The sequence below is a fragment of the Phodopus roborovskii genome, unplaced genomic scaffold, assembly GCF_943737965.1.
Source record: "Phodopus roborovskii unplaced genomic scaffold, PHOROB, whole genome shotgun sequence".
Lineage (NCBI taxonomy): Eukaryota > Metazoa > Chordata > Mammalia > Rodentia > Cricetidae > Phodopus > Phodopus roborovskii.
In genome coordinates, this window is record NW_026126459.1 from 10,518,669 (window position 1) to 10,539,092 (window position 20,424).

The window sequence follows — 20,424 nt, forward strand, 5'->3', positions numbered from 1 at the left end:
TACAGTCAATGAGAGTTGAGTTAGGGTTTGTTTTCTGCATGCAAAGATGGTTCAATTTAAGCATACCAGTAAATGTGGCATACCAAATTAACAGAATAATAAAGCCATGTGATCATGTCTTAAATACAGGAAGACAAAATTCAATATGCTTTCACAATTAAAAAAAATTATCCAAGTTGGACATGATGGTACATGTCTTTAATCCCAAATCTCAGGAGGCAGAGGCAGGTGAATCTCTGAGTTCAAGACCAGCCTGTTCTACAGAGTATGTTCCAGGATAGCCAGTGCCTCACAGAGAAACCTTGTCCTGAAGAAAAAAAAAAAAATTACTAAACTGGCGATAATGGAATTGTTGCAGAATATGTGTTTACACTATAAAGATGTGTTTCTGCCTAAGGTATCTTCTGATTCATTTAATAAAAGGCTGAATGGCCAATAGCTAGATGGGAGAGGTTAAGCGGGACTTCTGGGCAGAAAGAGGAACTCGGAGGATTTGAATCTAGGTGTGCAGGAGATGCCAGTGAGACGTGGAACAAGTTGGACATATGGTGCAGAGGAGAGGTAACCAAGCCATGTGGCAGAACATAGATGAATAGAAACAGGCTAATTTGAGTTATAAAAGCTAGATGGGACAAGCCTAAGCTAAAGGCCAAGCTTTCATAAGTAATAATGTCTCCATGTCATTGTTTGCAAGCTGGCAAAAAGCTTAATACATGAAATTAGGTGTGGCATTAAGGAATAGACCTCTGCATAGGGAAGACCCTAGAGATGTTCACACCCAACAGCCCTTTCTTTTAAGGCCTGGAATGAGACAAGGAAGGCTATCTGGTCTCACCCTTGTACTCAGTACAACACTGGAAACACCCAGCCTAATGTTGGAAGTCCTTCCTCAATAAGGTTATGTGGAAGAGAATAAAAAAAGGAGAGAGAAAGAAGAAATCAACCCATCCCCATTTGCTGTTGACATGACAGATTCTACCAGAAGAGAGGAAAGTAGAACTGGTAAATGAATCCACAGCACATCTGTGTGAGGAAGGCAGATTTTGAGGAAGAAATCAAGAGAACTATCCCATTTATAATTGTTACAATAAAGTAAAATACAGCATAAAATAGTAACAAACTTAACTGAGAAGGTAATAAATCTGTATCCTAAAGGCTAAGGCATTGATGAAAGAAATTGACAAAGGCATGGCTACACCAAAAGAGGCCTCGTGTCCATGGACTGAAGATGAAGAGGCCAAGATTGTTAACATTTTCATTTACTGGCTACACAGTAAAATCTCTGCCTCAGTCCCAAATTCACAGCCCAAAGAAAGAAAACACACCTAAAATTCATTTGGAATGTAAAACTCAGCCTGCCCGATGAGCTGAAAGCAAAGCTGGAGGAATCATACCGTCTGATGCCAACTATACTGCAAAGACACGGGTCTGAATACAGCATGTGTACTAGTCAGCATTCTCTAGAGCAACAGAACTGATAGAGTGTGTGTGTGTGTGTGTGTCTGTCTGTCTGTCTGTATTGCAGTGGCTTACAGGGTATGGTTTGGTCTAGTCCCAATAATGGCTGTCTGCCAACACAATTTCCAAGAATCCAGGAGTTTTTCAGTCCACAAGGCTAGATGTCTCAGCTGGTCTTCAGTGTGTGTGGGAATCCCAAAGAAGTAAACTATAGTGCCAGTGAAGGAATGGACTTGCCAGTGAGTGTTAGGGCAAGCAGGCAAAGAGAGCAAGCTTCCTTCTTTCATGTCCTTTATATTGGCTGCCAGCAGAAGGTGTGTTCCAGATTTAGGGTAGATCTTCCCACCTCAACAGATTTAAATTAAAGGTAGGGCTTCCACTTCAAATGATTTAATTATGAAAAATCTCTCACAAGTGCACCAACTGCTTGGGTTTCAGTTAATGCTAGGTGTAGTCAGGTTCACAAACAACTATGGTACTGGTAGATAAAACACACTGCCTGGTCAAACAAAGAACTTAGAAGTGGAGCTGTGCATAGATGGCAGGTTATTCTTTGAAGAAAAAGGTGAATGCTCAAATGAACTCTCAGTGAATGGGTTGATCCGTGAAAATTACAGGCCTTCCAAGTGCCCAGATTAAAGAGTGGATGGCTGTTTTTATAATTGAGGTGACAAAGGGTTGAACCCCATGCCAATGAGAAAACCAGTGTGAAGACAGACCAGAATAGGAGGGGGAACCCCTGGGCTGCAGGGCCTGCCTGAACTTGAAAAGCTCTGGGAACAAAGGCAATAGGCAAGCTGGGCAAGCATGTTCTCAACCCAGGGGACATTGAAATTCCTTAGAATATACTTTTTTAATTTGCTTAATTGTGTGTACACATACGTCATGAAAAGTAGAGACGAGAGGACAACTGACAGGAGTCAGTTGTCTTCTACCACGTGGGGCCCAGGGATAGAATTCTGGTTGTCAGGTTCCTTTACTTCCTTGGCCCCCTTAAGTGCCTTGAATTCCTTAGCACCTACAATTATTGGCAGTCAGTTAAAGTAAGCAGAGCACAGACCATTGGCTTTCAGGAGGAAAGGCAGCATGGGTGCCCATAATGTGTTCACATCACTAATAAGATTAAGAAGTGAGGGGAAAGCCATGCCCATCAGTGCCTGACTTCTGACCTCTGAGATGTCTGGACACATCAATCAGGACTGCCCACCTGACCTGGGAAATCTGTGTCCATTGGTACCTGCCTCCTGACCTTGGGCTTCAGTTGGGCTCATTTGTTACACAACAATAGAAAACTAAGGCACTCTTAGTCTCTATTTTTCTCAGAGCTTCTGCTAAAATACATCTTGGTCTCTGCTTCAACACTGTCAAGTTAGTCACAGCTGCAGAGGGTGTGACCTGACTAGCACCTAGTAGATTGTCACCAAGTATGCAGCAAGGGACCACAGCTGAAGACGCACAGAGAAGGTCTAGTATAAATAACACATCCTAACTGTCATTTATACTTCAGTTTTCCAGTGCCTTCATTGTATACATGGAGGGTACAATAGTCACTTTTTGAAACCATTTATTCGGGTGTTAGGGTGTGTGCTTGCAAATGCCCCTCTAGAAGTCAAAAGACAACTTGCAGGAGTTATCTCCTTCCATTATGTGAGTCCCAGAGATGGTACTTAGGTCAGCAGGCTTGGCTGCAGGCTCCTCTAGCTTCTGAGCCATCCCACTGGCTCTCAGTGAATACTCATACAACCTGTTTCTTTGGCTTGCCTTCTGGCTTGTGGGATCATTATCCATGCTTTCCCATTGCTGGGTGGCTTGACACAGTGTAAAGAGAGCACAGTTGCTCCATCACTTTGGTGGGCATCTGGATGTTTCTAGTTGGAGCTATTATAAACGGTGCTGTTCACAACATCTGTGTGTGTATCTCCTGGAGGGCCAGCGCCCACTGTTGGGCTGAGCATTCATCGAGAAGTGGTATTGCAGGAGCAGATGGTGGCTATCTGTCACAGTAATGGGTACTGACAAATTACCTTCCCATACAGCAAGGTGTGGGGCACTCACTCCCTACTTTTCCCAGAGATGGGTGGTTAGCCTGGCTGCTACAAGTGGCCTGTGCAGGTCACCTTGCCTATTCATGACTTATTGTACCTCTCTGGCCACCTCTTTGTCCTTCCTTCTGCAGCTCAGACAGAAACTTCTTGGGACATCTGGATGTGTTGATGCTAGAGGCACCACCCTCAGTCATTAAAACCTGACTTTAATGGCTGCCTGTAACCAGTTGTGTGGATTAACACAATCCATTTACTCCCTTATTATAAAGAAAGTGCTTCCTTTTCCTTTCACATTGCCTATGTGGCTGTGAGGAACTTTGTGGGTTTCCGGTACTCTTCCACAGGGCTTTGACAGTGGGGTTCTTCAGCCCTTGCTGCTGTATGCCAAAGCTATTGGACCACACCCTGGGCCCACCTGTACCCCAACTCTACTCTCATCCTATCCTACCCCCATCCCACCCTCATCTCTACCTGTACCCCGCAAATGCCCAGCCCATCCCTACTTCCACACCCACCTAACTCTCACCCACCCACATTTCCACCCCACCCCCAGCTTCCCTTCCCATCCCACCTCCACCCTCATCCTCACCTGCCCCCTCTCCCCCCTCACGCTCCCTGCCCCCCTCCCATATGTCATTAGAGAACTGTGAGGTTAGACAGTAAGGTTCCCCTATGTCTGTTAAAAGGGTCAAAGTGCAGATCGCTGACAGACAGATTTGGTGAGGATGTGGTGCCTCTGGCTTGCTCATTCGCCACAGGCAGGGAGACCATGTGCTGCAGTCACATTAGCCATAGTTTGGTGACATCTCCCAAAATGAACACAATCTTAGCACAGTGCGCTCCAAGAGTGGCCAGTTGACTTGGGGACTCAATAGTCAGTCCAAACCCACAGGTGGCTGGTTATTTGTAACTGACAAAGGTCGAGGCACCAGAATGTCTTTTAGTAAGTGACGACCAGTGTGGTACGTCCCTATAGTGGCAATGTCTTTAGGGATTGTGGGAAGTGAGCTTGGAAATCACAAGGACATTCAGGGAGAGCTCATGCACACTGAACAAAGCCAGGTCTGGAAAGGGCCAAACTTTGGACACCTAGAAAATCACTGGAAGTCAGAGGTCAGAGCAGAGGGATGAGTAGGTGCTCAGAGGTGTACAGAGGTGCAAGGTATACAGAGGGTCTCCAGCAGGAAGACCATTCTCTACCTGTAATGGAGGGGGTACCATACATTTTTTTCCAAAGCCACTAAGAATGAGCTCCAGGTACAGGATGGACTTTGAGTAGTAGAAACTTCAATCTTGCCACCGTATGGGATATTGATACAGGGAAGCCCTGTGTGGTGTGGGGAGGATGGTTGGGAATGCTGTGCCTTTGCAGAATTTTGTTAACAGTCCCTGAATTTCTCTAAGAAACTAGCTGGAGAAAGCACAGGTGTATCTGAGTGACTGAGAGCTCAGCTGTGGTTCACACCCCCATATGAGGTCACTCAACACAATGTGGCGTTTGTAAAAGGGATGGCGGTAGAAATTTCTGACTGTGCAACAACCGCAAGTGAATGGAAAGCCAAATGCACAATGAACCTGGGGGTCTCTGCAGCACTGCCCATTGGCACCTTTTGGCCTCGCTGCAGCCTCAGTTCTGACCGCCCAGCACGGAGCCTCTTACACTGTACACGCTCACCTGCCACTCGGAGCCAGCAACACTGCCTGGGCTCAGAGTCGAGATGAGCGTACACTGTGAAGTGTAGTGTTCTCACTGCACATACCATGCTTTCTGCTCTGACAGACAAACCAGGGTTCAGTTCAAGAGAACCGAGACCTCACGTTTTCCTACTGCCACTCCTCAGGGCGTGTCAGGGTTCTCACAGCACTGGGTTGTATTGCCTCTGAGTGGCAGATCTTTAAAACTGCTGCTTCAGTTGTTGACTAGAGTCATTAAAAAGAAAATCATTAAATGAATTTTGGCTTGGAATTAAGACAGAATTTCCAACAATTTCTAAAATGGCCCTAAACATAAATCTGCCATTTTGTATTATGTATTTGTATGAAGTGGTGTTCTCAGTATTGACAATTGCAAAAATCAAAATATAGATCAATTCTACAAAAATCTTAAAGATACTCTGTATCCTGCAGTATAAAATATTCAGCTAAGATTTAATCTTTATGTAAAAATAAACATATCCATCTCATTAGTATGCAGGTCTGCTTTAGTCTTCAATAACTGGTAAAATTATATGTCTATTCAAGAGTTGTTTCAAAATAAAATTCTAATGATTTATTATTGGTAAATGTTTTATTTGTACATCTATGCTTTTACATCATTTGTCTTAGTTTCTTTTCGATAGCTGTGATAAAATACTCTGTCAAAAGCAACTTAGGGGAGAAAGGGCTTACTATGGTTCACAGTTCCAGAGAGATCTGCCAGTTATGGCGAGAAAGTCATGGCAGCAGGAGCAGGAGGCTGACTGGTTATACTCAGGAAGCGGAGCGTGAATAGGAAGTGGGGCGCTGATGTACAGCCTGAAGGGCTACTCCAGGGACCCACTTCCTGTGATTCGCCTCTTCTCTAGGGAGGATCCTTCTCCTAAAGGTCCCACAACCTTCCCTAACCACCCTATCACCTGGCACATGAGCCTGTATCCACCCTGTAAGTCATTACTTATCTACCTGGCACAAAGGCTGAAAAAAATAAAAAAGGAGAAGGAGGAAGAGGAGGAGGAAAAGGAGAAGGAAAAAGGAACTATGAAGGAAAAGGAAGAGGAAAAGAAGGAAGAAGAGGAAGAAGATGAAGGAAAAAGAGGAGGAAGAGGAAAAGAAGAAAGAGGAGGAGAAAAAGGAGGAGAAGGAGGAAAAAAGAGGAGGAGGAAGAGGAGGAGGCAGAGGAGGAGGAGGAGACGGAGGAGAAAGAGGAGGAGGAGGAGGAGGAAGAGGAAGAAGAAGAAGGAGAAGGAGAAGGAGAAGGAGAAGGAGAAGGAGAAGGAGAAGAAGAAGAAGAAGAAGCAGCAGCTCAAAATTAGAAAACTCGTTGGAAGTTGAAAGAAGATAGACATTCCGTAAGCTGACTCAAGAAGAAATTGGGAACTCTGAACACTGATAGTCAATAAACAACTTGGGAGTGTGGTATGAGAGCCTTCCCTGTCTGACACAGTTCAGATGGCTTCATGGCACTCTGTACCAACGCCATGGTCAGAATCCAGGAGCACAGTGGCCTGTGAGACAGGGCTCCAGCACAGCAGCTGGAGACACAGCCTGGCTACCCTGACCAGCCTCAGGTTGGGCCAGCTCTTACCTGTCCACAGGTGATATTTCTGGGTCATGTGTGATCATGGAATTGAACTTTATAGTCCTGTGGTTGGCTTTTGACTTCTGGGCCTGGAGGGACCCTGACAAGTGGGATTTTAGCTGAGGGGCTAGTTCCTGCTTTAGTGACTTTATTCCTTTTAAGTCTTCAGTTCCTGGCCCCTATTGGGCTAGTGCAGCTTCTATGTCAGCTGCCAGGTGAGGCAGCCAGACTGGTGAAGCCTGTGCACATTCCCTTCCTGTGGTTTTGGACTGGATTCCCATTGGGGGAAGAAAACCTCTCTCCCCCATTGGCTTAGTTCATAAAAGCTTGTCAGTTTAGTGACCCGAACTCAAAATAGATTTTATTCTTAACAGATAAAAGAACGGGTGGTGGGCTTACTGAATTTGGATATAGCTAGAAGGGGGTGATTGTTGTGTTGTCAGGCAAAGGGCAGGGAGGCCAGTGAAGAGGAGGGTGAGGGTGAGAATGTGGACAAATTGCATGAGGGGAGGGAGCATCCTGGGCTGGTGGGAAACAGACGTGGAAACATGGACCAGAAGGAGGGCTTCCAGGCTGAAGGCGAAGTGGTGGCAGAGGTGAGTCGTGGAATGTAAGGATGGTTCCTCGTGGGGGAGGACAGGGTTAGGCACCCTGAGACAGCTCAGAACCCACCAGACAGACAGTGGAGCAAGCCTGAGCTCCAGGCCCACACAGGCTGCCCCTCCCCTCTCCCTCTCTCTTCTCCCCTCCCCTCCCCTCCGCTGTGATGTCCAATCTCATTGTCAACCAGATTGGATCTGGAATCAACTAAAAACAAGCCCTGTGGGCACACCTGTGAGGGCTCCTCTGGACTGGGGAGACCCACAGTGAATGCAGTCAGCACATTTAGCATCAGCCCAGCTATGAGGAGTGCAGACAGGAGGGGATTATTTTCCTGCTGTTTTTTTTTTGTTTTGTTTTTGGTTTTGTGAGACAGGGTTTCTCTGTGGCTTTGGAGGCTGTCCTGGAACTAGCTCTTGTAGACCAGGCTGGCCTCGAACTCACAAAGATTCACCTACCTACCTCTGCCTCCTGCATGCTGGGGTTAAAGATGTGTGCCACTACCGCCCGGCGCTTTCCTGCTTTTTGCCTGCTCGCCTTGGTGTTGTGCTTCGTGTCTATCCTATTGCTGCCCCTGCTGTACTCCACTGCCATGAGAAAAGGCCAGTTTCCTTTGGCCTTCCAAAGTTGAAGACCAGTGGCTTTGTCTGGATCTCCCAGGCCTTCAGGAGTGGGACTCCTGGGGCAGCCAGACTTGTATGCTAAGGAGCTACAGGGTTCTCATCCTCTCCAGTGAGGGTGGCCATCGCTGAATGCGCCAAACAGTATAGTGTAAGCCCATCTAGTATACCCATTTAATATGTTTTCACTCGGTCTCCAGCCTGTTCTAGAACACCCTGACTAACACCTCCCCTTCCACATTTGCTAGCCAACGCTCACTTCCCCACCAGGCTGCCCTACTCTGAGAGCAGGCTGTGCTTCTCCCACCCTTGTTCCCAGGAAGAATAAAGTCAGACACGTGGCCCCTGCCAATAAGTGAAAGATGGAGTAATGAAGTTCAGAGAGGCTATCGAGCATGCCCAGGGCCCATATCCAGGGAGGTCAAGGCTGCCTGACCCCTGTTTCATGTCAACTTCAGGGTGTCCCTGACATACCTCTGATAGTCACTTTTCCTCACTTGCCAGTGCTAAAGCCCCTGTCTGTTAAGCCCTATCTTAGTGATCTGGTGGGGAGGCTACATTTTTGCATAGCAAGTGGGTGAGGCTGGCTGGTAGTATGGAGACTGTGAACACTTAAGTACCTTCTAGGCACTGCTCTTTGGAGTGACCAGTGACCCTGGAATGAGGGGATCAGAGTCTTAAAGCCATTCCAATAGCGCTGGAAACCTTGAGGTGGACATAGGGCAGTTTGGCCATGATGCTCCTGGGGGGTGGCATATGATAGGAGTACATACTTCTGGTCTCCACTCCAGGACAATCGAAATGACCTCTCAGAGGCCAGCATCTTCATGTGGTCATTGCCTGGGAATGCTAATGAAGATGGGAGATCTGGGGACAGCTGTTGCTGACCTGGCTATTAAAAATAATTGGCCACCCATAACACAGAGGAAAAATGTGTTCGCTTTCAGTTTGGCTGGAAAATGTGAGCTATTCTCATGTTGCCATGGAAACCAAGATGAGTTGGGACCATCTCTCAGCTATTTAAATCTGTGAGTCCAGTGAAGACTGCCAGGTACTCTCCCTGGAGAGTGGGAAGGATGAGTAGGTAGAGGAGGGACAGAGGGACAGGGAAAAGAGGCACCCCTGTACACCAAGCAGACATGGCCCCACAGTTCTCCTGAACCCCCTACCACCCTCATTCTCTCCCAGGCCCATTGGCAGCAGCTTAGAGAGGGGATGGGGCAATTCAGGGCAAGTGGGACACAAGCCGTCTCATGCTCGCTAAAGGCCCCAAGTACCCTGGTTTCTCTGGGGACTGATTCTTCCTTCACGGTCCAATGATGTCCTCAGTACTGTGTCTGCCTGCCAGCATCTTAGAACTTTAGGGAATCAGGTCTGAGACCTTCCCTTTCTCCATCCTTCCAATGGAGGTGTCATCTCGAAGGAGCCACATCCCCACTCAGTCCATCTCGGCCCTCCTTGCTTTACCTGCCAGTGTTTAGTACTGGCTGAAGATGGAGCCTCCAGGGTCCCTGTTCTCTAATGATTTCGGTGCCTTTGGAGATGGAGCTGGTGCTTGGGTTGTGCCCGTGGCTTTGGACTTAAGGGACTGGGATAGAAATGGGTGTTTGTTCAGGACCTGTTGGAACCTTCTCAATCATATCCTGTGTCTCTGGACAACACCTTCTGTCCAGTTCTTCTCCTTTCATCCCCATGATCTCTGAGTCACCATGCTCCTGCCAGGCAGCCTCCTCATGCCAGTTACTGGCCACTCTGCAGAGGTCTCTCTCCACACAGGACTCCTTCTGCCAGAAATGCCTGTTTGGAAAGGACTTTCCCCACTATAGCTCAGAGAACCCACATGCCTTCTCCAGCCCGGTGCTGAGCACGATGCCCTACACCTCCTTATAGAGCTACACCCATAGCTGGTGCCTTACCTGTGGCAGGGATAGGACCCAGTCACTGGTTGCTCTTATGTAGGGAAACAGAGCCAGCAACATGACTGTGTGGCAGTAAGGACAAGACAATTTGCCTATAGACTACCCCAGAGAGGGGTCCTTACCTTCTGTAGTCTGAAAACAGGGAAGGTTGAAGCTCAAGGAACCTTCTAGATCACACCTGAGCGGACAGCTTCAAGGGCCCTGGGTCAATGTGAAGATCAAAGGGAGCTAAGGCAGGAGATGTGTTATGCAGGGTGTGGCCTCAAGGTAGGGTATGGGACCTGGTTGCTGCCTTGCTGTCTGGCAGCCCTCCACCCACCCACCACCATCATCTCTCCTCAGGCCCTCTGGAGACCATTTACTGCCTTTATTCCTACTTTCAAATAATTTGCTTAGAAATGTCTCTGGTGTTCTGCTAATGGTGACAGCAAGAAGGAAAAATGATCAACCTTAAAATCACAACTTTAAATCGAGCTGTTTTCAAGAGCGCTGTCTCCAATTAGAGGCAGTTTAGAGACACCAAACACATCTGTCACTGGATTTTGTGGGGAGGAGGGTGGCAGTTGCTGGGGGAGAGGCCATGCTGCAGCTGAGCCTGTGGGGCTGAGGCAAAGGTGGTGGCGACATTCGATGTCTGTCATCTCTTTCCTCAAGGATGGTCTAGAAATTTCAGGAACATTCTGGAATATGGATAAATGGGTAGGAGGTCATGAAGGTTCACTAGCCACCCCTAAATTTTGCTTCTGTGAGAGGGGTACCCTCATGGCATTGTCACTGAGCCCTGGCCTTCTGGGTGGGACCCTTATAACAAATTCTCTGGTCCCTGGAGCTACACTTTCTGTCCAGGCCATTCATCTGTGACTGTAGTCTCCAAGATGGGGTCATAATAGCCTGTGTTGTGCTCTTTTGCTGGCTGGGCATGGCCCCAGTGCTTGTCCTTGATGGCAGCTCCAGCTCTGCACACACCCCATCTCCTGGTCAAGGAAGCCAAGGCTCAGAACTCAGGCCTGTCCCCAAGCCTGTGCAGCTGGTGGAACAGAGCAACATTTGAATCCACAGCAGGACCCTCACTGGTCCTCACAGCAACTCTGCATGTACATGCCTGTAAAAGGAGTTCTTAATTGGTCTAAATAATAAAACCTGGAGTCAGATATAGAGGGAAATGCTGAGAGATCAGAGAGAAGGAGCAAGCCACAGCACCCCTTACCTTCTTAGCTTCTCAGCAGACAAGAGAGCAAGTTCCTATTTCTTCCTGCTTATATCCTAGTTTGCCCAGCTAGTTCATCTGCTGTCTGTGTGTACAGACCTCCAGACCTCTATGGTTAGCTAATGGCAAGCTCCATTCTCTGACCTTCAGATAGTCCTTGTTTGTACAAACCAGATATCACCACACATGCCAGGACTGTTCCATTTTAAAGATGGTAGGGTGAGGACTGGAGGTGTGTCTGATCACAATCAAGGTCACATGACCAGCTTGACAGAGGATCATGGTGGGTAGGAGGATGGAAACACCTCAGGGTAGGCTGGGTGAGCCCTTCAAGTATCTACCCAGTGGGTCTACCCTTGGAGGTCTACCTTGACCTCTGAGCGGTTCCTGGCCCAGAGCAGCCACCAGAGTTCCATGTCTGAACTCAAAGAGCATGGATCCCGAAAGATTTCCATCGATTTTCCAAATTAATGTTTTAGTTCTCTGTGTCTCGGGAGCCGTAATGAAGTGTCACCAGGAACAAGAGGACAAAGCAGATGAATAAAATGTCTTTTATAGTGTCATTACACTTGGATAATAAGATTTACTCATCAACTTCAACTGCAATAATGTAATAATTTATTTGGTGACCTAATGAAGACATGTGGCCGAGGTTCTGAGTATAATAACCACTCTGCAAAGGTTAGCACCTGCCTGCCATTCCAAACCACCACCCTTGGTGCTGGCCCACAGGAGGACAATACAGACTCCTTCAGATGATTTGGGTACACAGCAGGCAGGTCCTGTCTGGGGCAGAGCCCACCCCTTGGTCAATGGGTCATAGCTTCTCCAGGTCTTTGAATCAAAGCTATGCATTCTATTGTTTGTGTGAGAGCCCTATGGCCAGCACTGATGTAAGGAGACACAGATGTTACCATCCTGATATCTGGGTCCCTGGACATAGGCCAAGTGCACCTTGGCCTTGGGGTTAGGTAGGTGTGGCATGAGAAGCCCACTGGCCATCCTTTCTCCTGTCTATGGTTGCTATCAGTCCAATGTGCCAGATAAACCTTTCCTCCCTGGATTCCTATGGTATTGTGCCATAGCAACAGAAAACAAATTAGAACAGGCTGCAAGGTTCAATGGTACTAGCCTCTGTAACTCATCCCTGCCACATTCCCTCCTGTCCCTGGCTCTAGCCACATGGTCTCAGCACCTCCAGCTGCAGGGCCTCTAGCACAGCACTTCCTTTTCAAGACAGTCTCCTCTAGACTTTTAGGGGCTCTTTTTCATTGCTCAGACTCAACTTAGACCTCCCTGGCTCCTCCACTCTGCAGCTGCAGAAAGTGATTTACCCATTGATGGCTTCATCTGGTCCCTTCTTCCCCATCTGACCATTGCCTTATGATGAGCTAAAGGCAGGGAGCATATGACCACGGGTATACTGGACCCTGCTAATGGCTGACCCAGGCCCCATGGCCACCCTGCAGTGTCACCCTTATCACTTGAAGGGCCACTACAATGTGAGCCTCTGGCCTCCAGGGCCTCAGTGAGGACATGGTTACACCTGGAATTCACCTGACAGCTGTGCACACCACTGTACCCATCCTGAGATGCTGACTTCAGCCATTGACTCACTCAACACGAGCTGACTCTGATGCCCCAATTCTGAGTTCTGTCAGCTTCTTTAAGTGTTGGCAGCCTCCAGGGTAGGGACCACTTGTGTGTATCTTCTACAGTTGAATCTTCAATAGCTGAATGAAAACAGCCCGTTCTGCTCCTTAGGGAAATGGAGCCAGCAAAAGCAGAGTGGAACCACCATGGTTATAGCCTAGGGGTTCTTCCTCACTGATCATATGTAGAATGTCACTGTGCTCCCTGGACAAGTAAGCCAGTGCTTACAGTGACAGCAGCTTCCTACCCCTGATGGCTCAAGTGCTCCAAGTCCGGTGGTGCAAAGTTCAAGGGCGCTCAGCAGTTGTGATAAAATGTACCGTGAGTGACCGCTTGGTCCAGAATTGGCCCCTGAAGAAAGCTCAGGGCCACCATACCCTATGGATCCCTCTGCTCGAGGCTGTCCTTAGTGATGGTGTGGCTCAGGAAGATGGCCCAGTTGTCCGTTGGTTACTGCTGTGTGGGGACTGAGAAAGTGCCAGTTCCCCCCTGTTTATTTTACAGTCTGCCATTAAGCCAAATGCTTCGCTGTCATGTTCATTAGGCATCTGGTCAATTACTTTTGGACTTGTCTTTGGGGAGGCCAGTTTCTTGCTCATTAATGCCTGTTCTCTATGCTGGCCACAGTATCATTGTCCAGCAGTATTTTCTCAGACTGTGGAGGGGACAAGCTGCTGACCCTAGATGGTGGCTCTCTATGAACAGCCAGGACTTCAGCACGGGATGGGGCTGTGGCCTCTCATTGGGGGATTTCAAATCCATTCACATGGATAATCTTACAGAAGTCATGTGGGCTCATACATTTAAGGCATTAGTCATCCCATCCCGAAGCAGATGGTCTCATGAAATGTGGGGACATCTGCAGGTTAAAGTATTAGCAAGGAGCACAAGCTGAGGATCAGACTAAGGGGGCTGGCAAATGTTTCTCTCCACTGACCAGTGCCTTCAACTGATTGCATCTGCTCTCTGGGCCTCAAATCTTCATTGATTCTTTGGGGTGACCCTGATACTTATCATATTATGGGGAGACCAACGTGAGTAAGGCTTGTCAAATAGTATGCCTTGAGTTGCTAATGGCCACATCTTCTCCAAGTGAGCTTCTCCTGTGGTTTGCCTGCCACCTGGGGCCAAGGTGAAGAAAATATTATTGGGGGTGATACAGGATGGGTACTGGAATGGGGTATAGTTGGTATGTGTGGGGTGATGCATCCTGTATGACTATTGTGTGTGGCGCATGTATGATGGTTTATACTGTGTGTTATATATGCATCATATATATTGTGTGTGGTATATATGTGTGTTGTACGATGCATACACATATATGCTGTATGATGTAGGGAGGTGTTTTGTTGTGTGTGTGCATACAGATATGGTATATGTGATACAATAGAGATGTACGTGCATGCTGTGTATATAGCCTGGGTGCTTTGTGTAGTCTAGAGGGTATATGTGGTATATGGTGCATGGTGTGTGTGTGTGTGTGTGTGTGTGTGTGTGTGTGTGTGTGTGTGCATGTAATTGTGCACACCTGTGTTGTGTAGCAGTTTTCTCCAAGTCAAAGCATTCCATCTTAGAGGGAAGTATTAAGACTCAGCAAGTTTTAATGACTCATAAAATTCTGAAGGAGGCTCCTTAGGGCTCCAGAAGTGAACAACTCAGAAGCCTCAGGACTTCACTGAAACTAGATGCATTAGAAGCACCTGTAGGTTGTGCAGTGTGATATAGGTTTTCAGGTTGTGAAGTGTGATTTAGGTTTCCAGACTTCATGAGCTGTCCCCATGCTGGAGTGGGCTTTGATGATACAGCTATCTTTGAGTCGTTTCTATTCCTATAAGTAACCTCTCACTCATATTCCTGTAAGACTCCGCCCCCCCAAAGAAAACCTCATGGATCACCAAGTTGGACTTGGATGGTATCCTTACATTGGTCTGTTGTCAGGTCTCTTAACAGGAGAGTAGGTCTTTGTTCACATTTCCTCAAAGATAGTGTAACACAACAATGTATGAATAGGTTACATGTATATCTGGGGACTATTATTTCTTAATGAAGAAATACAATGGGGCTCACATTGTGCTGAACACAGGGCAATGTCCTTTCTGAGTTCCTAGCCAAGGGCAGATCCTATAGGCCACAGTTCCTCCCCTGAGGCTGCCACTTAGTACCCAATTTCCAGGTGAGGTGATGGAGGCCCAGAGGTAAAGGGCCCATGGATACTGAGTATGCTGCCAGGACTCACACACAGAGCATTCCTCACTTCTGGTCCCATGTAACAAACTCAGTTGGTTCATATGGGACCATTCTTAGCTGAAGATAAACTGGACACTGTACCTGATGTATGTATCTGTACCTGATACAGTTATGAATTACATGCATGGAAATACACTTTGAGGTATTTCTAATAGATGAGAAATGCTGAGATAAAGATAAAATAACTTCTTGTTGAAATAATTGTTGAATGTTCTGTTAATAGTTCTTACAGCACACAGTTCCATTTAGAGGCTGCCGTACCTTCTCATTTATTTATTGTGAGCCCTTCATCCATGTGTCTCCAGTTTGGGGAGTCTGCGTCTAGGGCTTTCTGATGCTGTAGGGAGTGGAGGAAACCCTCAATGATTGATGTCTTGAGTGAATGTGTGTTACTGACACAGGCACTATCATGTGAAGGACCCCATAGCCTCAGGCTCAGAGGAATTGCAAAGCAACCAGGGGGACCAAGTGCTACAGGGGGCAGAAAAACCCTGAATGAGTGACATCTTGAGTGATGTGTGTTATGGACATAGGAACTGTGATGGATAGAAAGGGATTGGCATTGTTAGGAGGTATAGTCTTGTTGGAGTAGGTGTGGTCTGTTGGGGGAAGTGTGTTACTGTGAGGGTGGGTTTTGAGATTTCACTCAAGCCACACCCAGTATCTCAGTCCACTTCCAAGATGTAGAACTCTTAGCTACCTCTCCAGCACTATGTCTGCCCGCATGCCACCATGTCCCACCATGATGATGATAGACTGAACCTCTGAAACAGCAAGTCACCACCTCAGGTAAGAGTTGCCATGGTCATGGTGTCTCTTCACAGCAATAGAAACTCTAACTAAGACAAGCACTAGCATGTCAAAGACCCTCAGAGCCTGAGGCTCCGAGGGTTAGCAAAGCAGCTCTGGGGGACCAAGTATGAGTGCTGATGGTGTATGTAGACTATGTCCACCACAGCTTTCTCCCCCTGGATTTTTACACACTGAGGACTGCTTCCCTACAAAGACAGCTCCCACTGGATATTAGCTAAACCTGTCCCCTTGATCCAGTTGTATACCATAAACCTTGTCTCTTTGCTTATGTGTACACATATGTGATGCTGTCGTGCTGAATGTGGCAGCCTCCCTCAGCTCCTAGGAAGTTAGAGTGACAGTCCACTACCCTTGGGGGAGTTGATGGTTCAACTCCTTAAGGTTGAGTCCTCCCCCCACATCCTGCAAAGACAAACTGGATCTTCTTTCTTTCTATCTTTTAGCATAGTGAGGTAGACAACATTTTATTTTATTTAAGAAAAATGTATTTAAGTCACTTTTTTTGGGGGGGAATGACTGGTTGACATATGAAATCTGTGTGATTAGTGTGAAGCCTTGGAAGATGCACACACTCTCAAAACTATTGGCCTAGTCTGTTGCAAGCTGCACTCTTGGCTAGAGCTGTATGGATGTCACTAGTGGCTCCCAGCTCCTTTCTTGTCTTCATAGGCCTGTTGACAGGTTGATTTTCTTACCCACTGAAAAGCTGGTCTTGTTTTCCATTAGCCACAGGGTGGTTTTGAAATGCTGAGTTGTATCCCGACTATGGCCACCAAGCTATGAGCTGATAAAGACTTGCTGCTGTTGTAAAGTGCTTGATATGGGGACACTTGGTTACACGGAAAGATATCACTGACATATACATGAAAAGAAGCCAGAGTTCTCCCTGGGGACCTTTTGTGCACCAGGTTAGTCAAGTGGACATTCCCTCATTTACGTCAGGGGGCAGAAACATCACTTTAGTCTTTTCAGAGGACACAAAGGAGGCATAGAAGTTCCTGGGTCACACTGCTGGAAAGTGGGAAACAGCTGGACTTGAACCCAGGTCTGTATTTGGCCAATGCAAGCCCTCCACTCCTGGTGATGCTTCATTCTGTGTGTGCACTAGGCTCTTTTTCAGAGCCCATATCTGAACCCTCAGTAAGTACAGAGGGGTCAGTCCTTCTGCTTTAGGGTGACAATAGCTTGGGAGTATCCCCAACAAGGTAGCCCAAAGAGAGAAGAAGCCACTGGTTTAGGTTCTGTTTGGTCTTGGGCATCAACTCTGTCAATCAGTGGGTACCTCATTCACTGAGTGGCCTCCATTTTCCCAACTCTAAGATGTGGCTGATAATGACATTGAGAACTGAGTCTTCTCTACATGGTGACTCTAGATACTATGAACACTCATTCAGGCTTAAGGCTGCAGACAGCATCAGCTGCAGGCTGATCCAAGGCCACCTTACCATCATCACAGAAGTCTCACTCATTAATTACTTCTCTATATTTGGAGACTCCAAGCTCCAATTCTACATCCACTACGTAACATTCCACATAGTGCTGTATGTGTGCCATCTTGTATGTAGAATGTTATTGTGCACGATAGTCACCTTGTACCACAAACACTATTATTTCTGACTGTGTGTTGCCACCTGTGGTCTAGTCTTCCATCAACCTTTTTTCCCAACCCGCTTTTCCTAGCCTCTACTAATAACTATCTTCTTTTCTGCATCAAGGCCGACTTTGGAAGATTCTGTGTTTGGGGAAAACATGCGGTATTTGCTTTTCTGTGTCTGGTTTATTTAGCTTAGTGTAACATCCTTGGCTCATCCATCAAACTACCGGATTATGTATTTTTTTTTAATTTTTGAGTATTTCATACATGACTATATTGTACTTATATCATGACTATCTTTCCTCTTCTCCCTTCGATTCCTTCCATGTCCTGTCCATTCCCTCTTGAATTCATGACCTTTTCTTTCCTAATTGTTGTTGATATATCTATCTATCTATCTATCTATCTATCTATCTATCTATATCTATATCTATATCTATATCTATATCTATATCTATCTATCTATCTATCTATATATATATCCTACAGAGTCAACTGAGCGTTGTACATATGACCACTTGGAACTGGATATACTATCAGGGGGCTTGTCTCCCAAGAAAACTGATTCCACCACCAGAAGTCATTGGTTACCTGCAGGTCTCTACCCAGGGATGGGGCCCTGTGACTATTTCATCTATCCACATTGACATGCCAATTGTAGTGGTCATTGTGCTGGTCTTGTGCAAGCCGCCGTATTATTGAGATTACATGAGTGCAGCTTTGTCACATCTTGAAGACACTGTCAACAGCAAGCATCCTGGTCCCCTGGCTGTTACTATCTTTCTGCTCCTCCCTTCTGAGACATTCCCAGAGCTTTCAGTATAGGAATTGTATTATAGATGTACCAACTGGGGCTGGGCACCTCATTGTCACTTAGTCTCTGATTTTGACAAGCTGTGGATTTCTATAACGGTATCCATCTGCTGTAATGAGAAACTTCTTGAAGAGGGTTGAGAGCTACACTAATCTATGGGCATAGGGCATCTAGGATGCAGACAGGTACTTTGTTGATTTAGGAAAATGGCAGTATTAGTTTCTCCTTTAACAGCTATGACCTCCCCAGCACATGTCCTTGGCTTGGTTTACAGTACTAGACATAAATTCCCTCCTATTTAGAAAGTCTTAAGTCCAACTAGACAATTCTAAGGCACGAATATCACTACTGTATCATTGGTTGTATTTTACCAGGACAATGGTTGCTGTGGTTCAAAGTCTTGCAGTGGGGTAGGACCAAAACTGTGAGAGCTGGCCCTCAGGTTCTTTTCATGGCCAAATAATATTGCCTTGTGTACAGACACAACATTTTCTCTTCCTCCTCTATTTCTTTTCCTTTTGCAGTCTTGGGGATCAAACCCAGGGCTTTGCAAATACTAGGCAATGCTCTGTACCACTGAACTACATCCTCTATCCTGCCACATTTTCTTTGTGCATTCATCCACCCAGGACCCCTCAATTGATCTCATCTCTCAATCACCATGAGTACTCTTGAAATAAACACGGGGTGCAGCTGTCCCTTTGCCATGCTGACTTGGGTTGCTTCAGACATATAGTCAGCAGAGGGGCTACTCAGAACCCATCCTCCAAGCCACTGACCCATATCATGTATCTGAAACCCCCTCCTGCCTCCCATGTAAATAACATGATCTTGACACTTGGCTTGTTGATTCTGGGGTGGGACTTGATTGAAGCTCATCTGATTAGAGTTTTCCCCCAGAGACTCTGGGCCTAGAATTGCTCAGAAAGAAGCCAAACTTTCCCTGAGGGCTCATGGAAGAAGCAGGCTTGGAGAGCAAGTGCATTGAGACCACTTGCTGGTGGCTCTCAAGAGCAAAGGAACGCGATGGTCTCTGGGAGAACAATGTTGTGGACCCATGGTGTTTCAGTCTCTGATTGCATTTTTCCCTGATAGCCAACTATGTTTTCCATGGGTTCTGTGACTCATTGCAGCAACCTCTCAAATGTCCAGTTTTATATAAGCTGGCTGAATTGGGTTCTGCTCCAAGAAACCAAAATAACCCTAACTAATAAAATATTAAAACACATATTCTCATCAACTTGAAGCCTTGTATGGCTGCCACAAATTACCACTCAAATATGACAAGACATTTGGCACAATTTTATCACAATCATTTGGAGTTGTACTTTGCAGAGTATCTCTAAGTTTCTTTTACATTATGCCAATTACTTTAAGAACATTATGTCTTGTCTATTTGGGGAATTATTTCCTAACAACGACATTAAACCTCATTTTCTCAGTAATTACTTGGACTTAACCATAACTTTTAATGATCTATTTGCTCACCATTGTTTTCTATGCTAATTTCATCCCTTTCTTATTTTGCTTTCATTCTACTGAATTGCCCCCCACGGTTATTTTTCTGTCTGACAGAGCGATGTACAGTTGCTTTCTGGTCCAAGTTCATTTTGCCCTCAGGATGGGACTGTGTTTGTCTGGAGACAGAATTGCATCTTTGAGTCCTGCTTCCTCGAAACATTGGCTAGTGTGCAGGAGTTATCTGTTCAAATAGCAGACAAGGATGGCCAGTGGGAACCAGATTTTTATTCTTTTATTTTAAGGCAAGCCTTTTTTCTCTTATCTCTTTTTTTTTCCTTTGAATTCTTAAAGAAATTGTTAAAGCCTTGAGTCAGAGTGTTGGTAACATCTCTGTGGAAGTGTGTCACTTTTCCAATCTTCCCTGTCAGGGTGCATGACCTAAGGACTCAAGTCACCTTTCATTTCAGAGGCTATTTTCTTTGCTTAATTTTGTAAACAGATTCTTTCCTCCACCCCATCCCACCCCCGCCTTGCACCGGAATATGGCTCTTCTGGATCTGGAATCAGTGTCTCCTAACCTAAGTTCCTAACTCCCATCTCTTTCTTTCCTTGTTGTTTTGGGCCACTTGAGTGATGTTGCCTAATTCTTCAGTTGGATGTCCTGCCATGCCATCCTTAGCTCCTATTATTTTAATAACTATGTTTTTTGGTTGGTT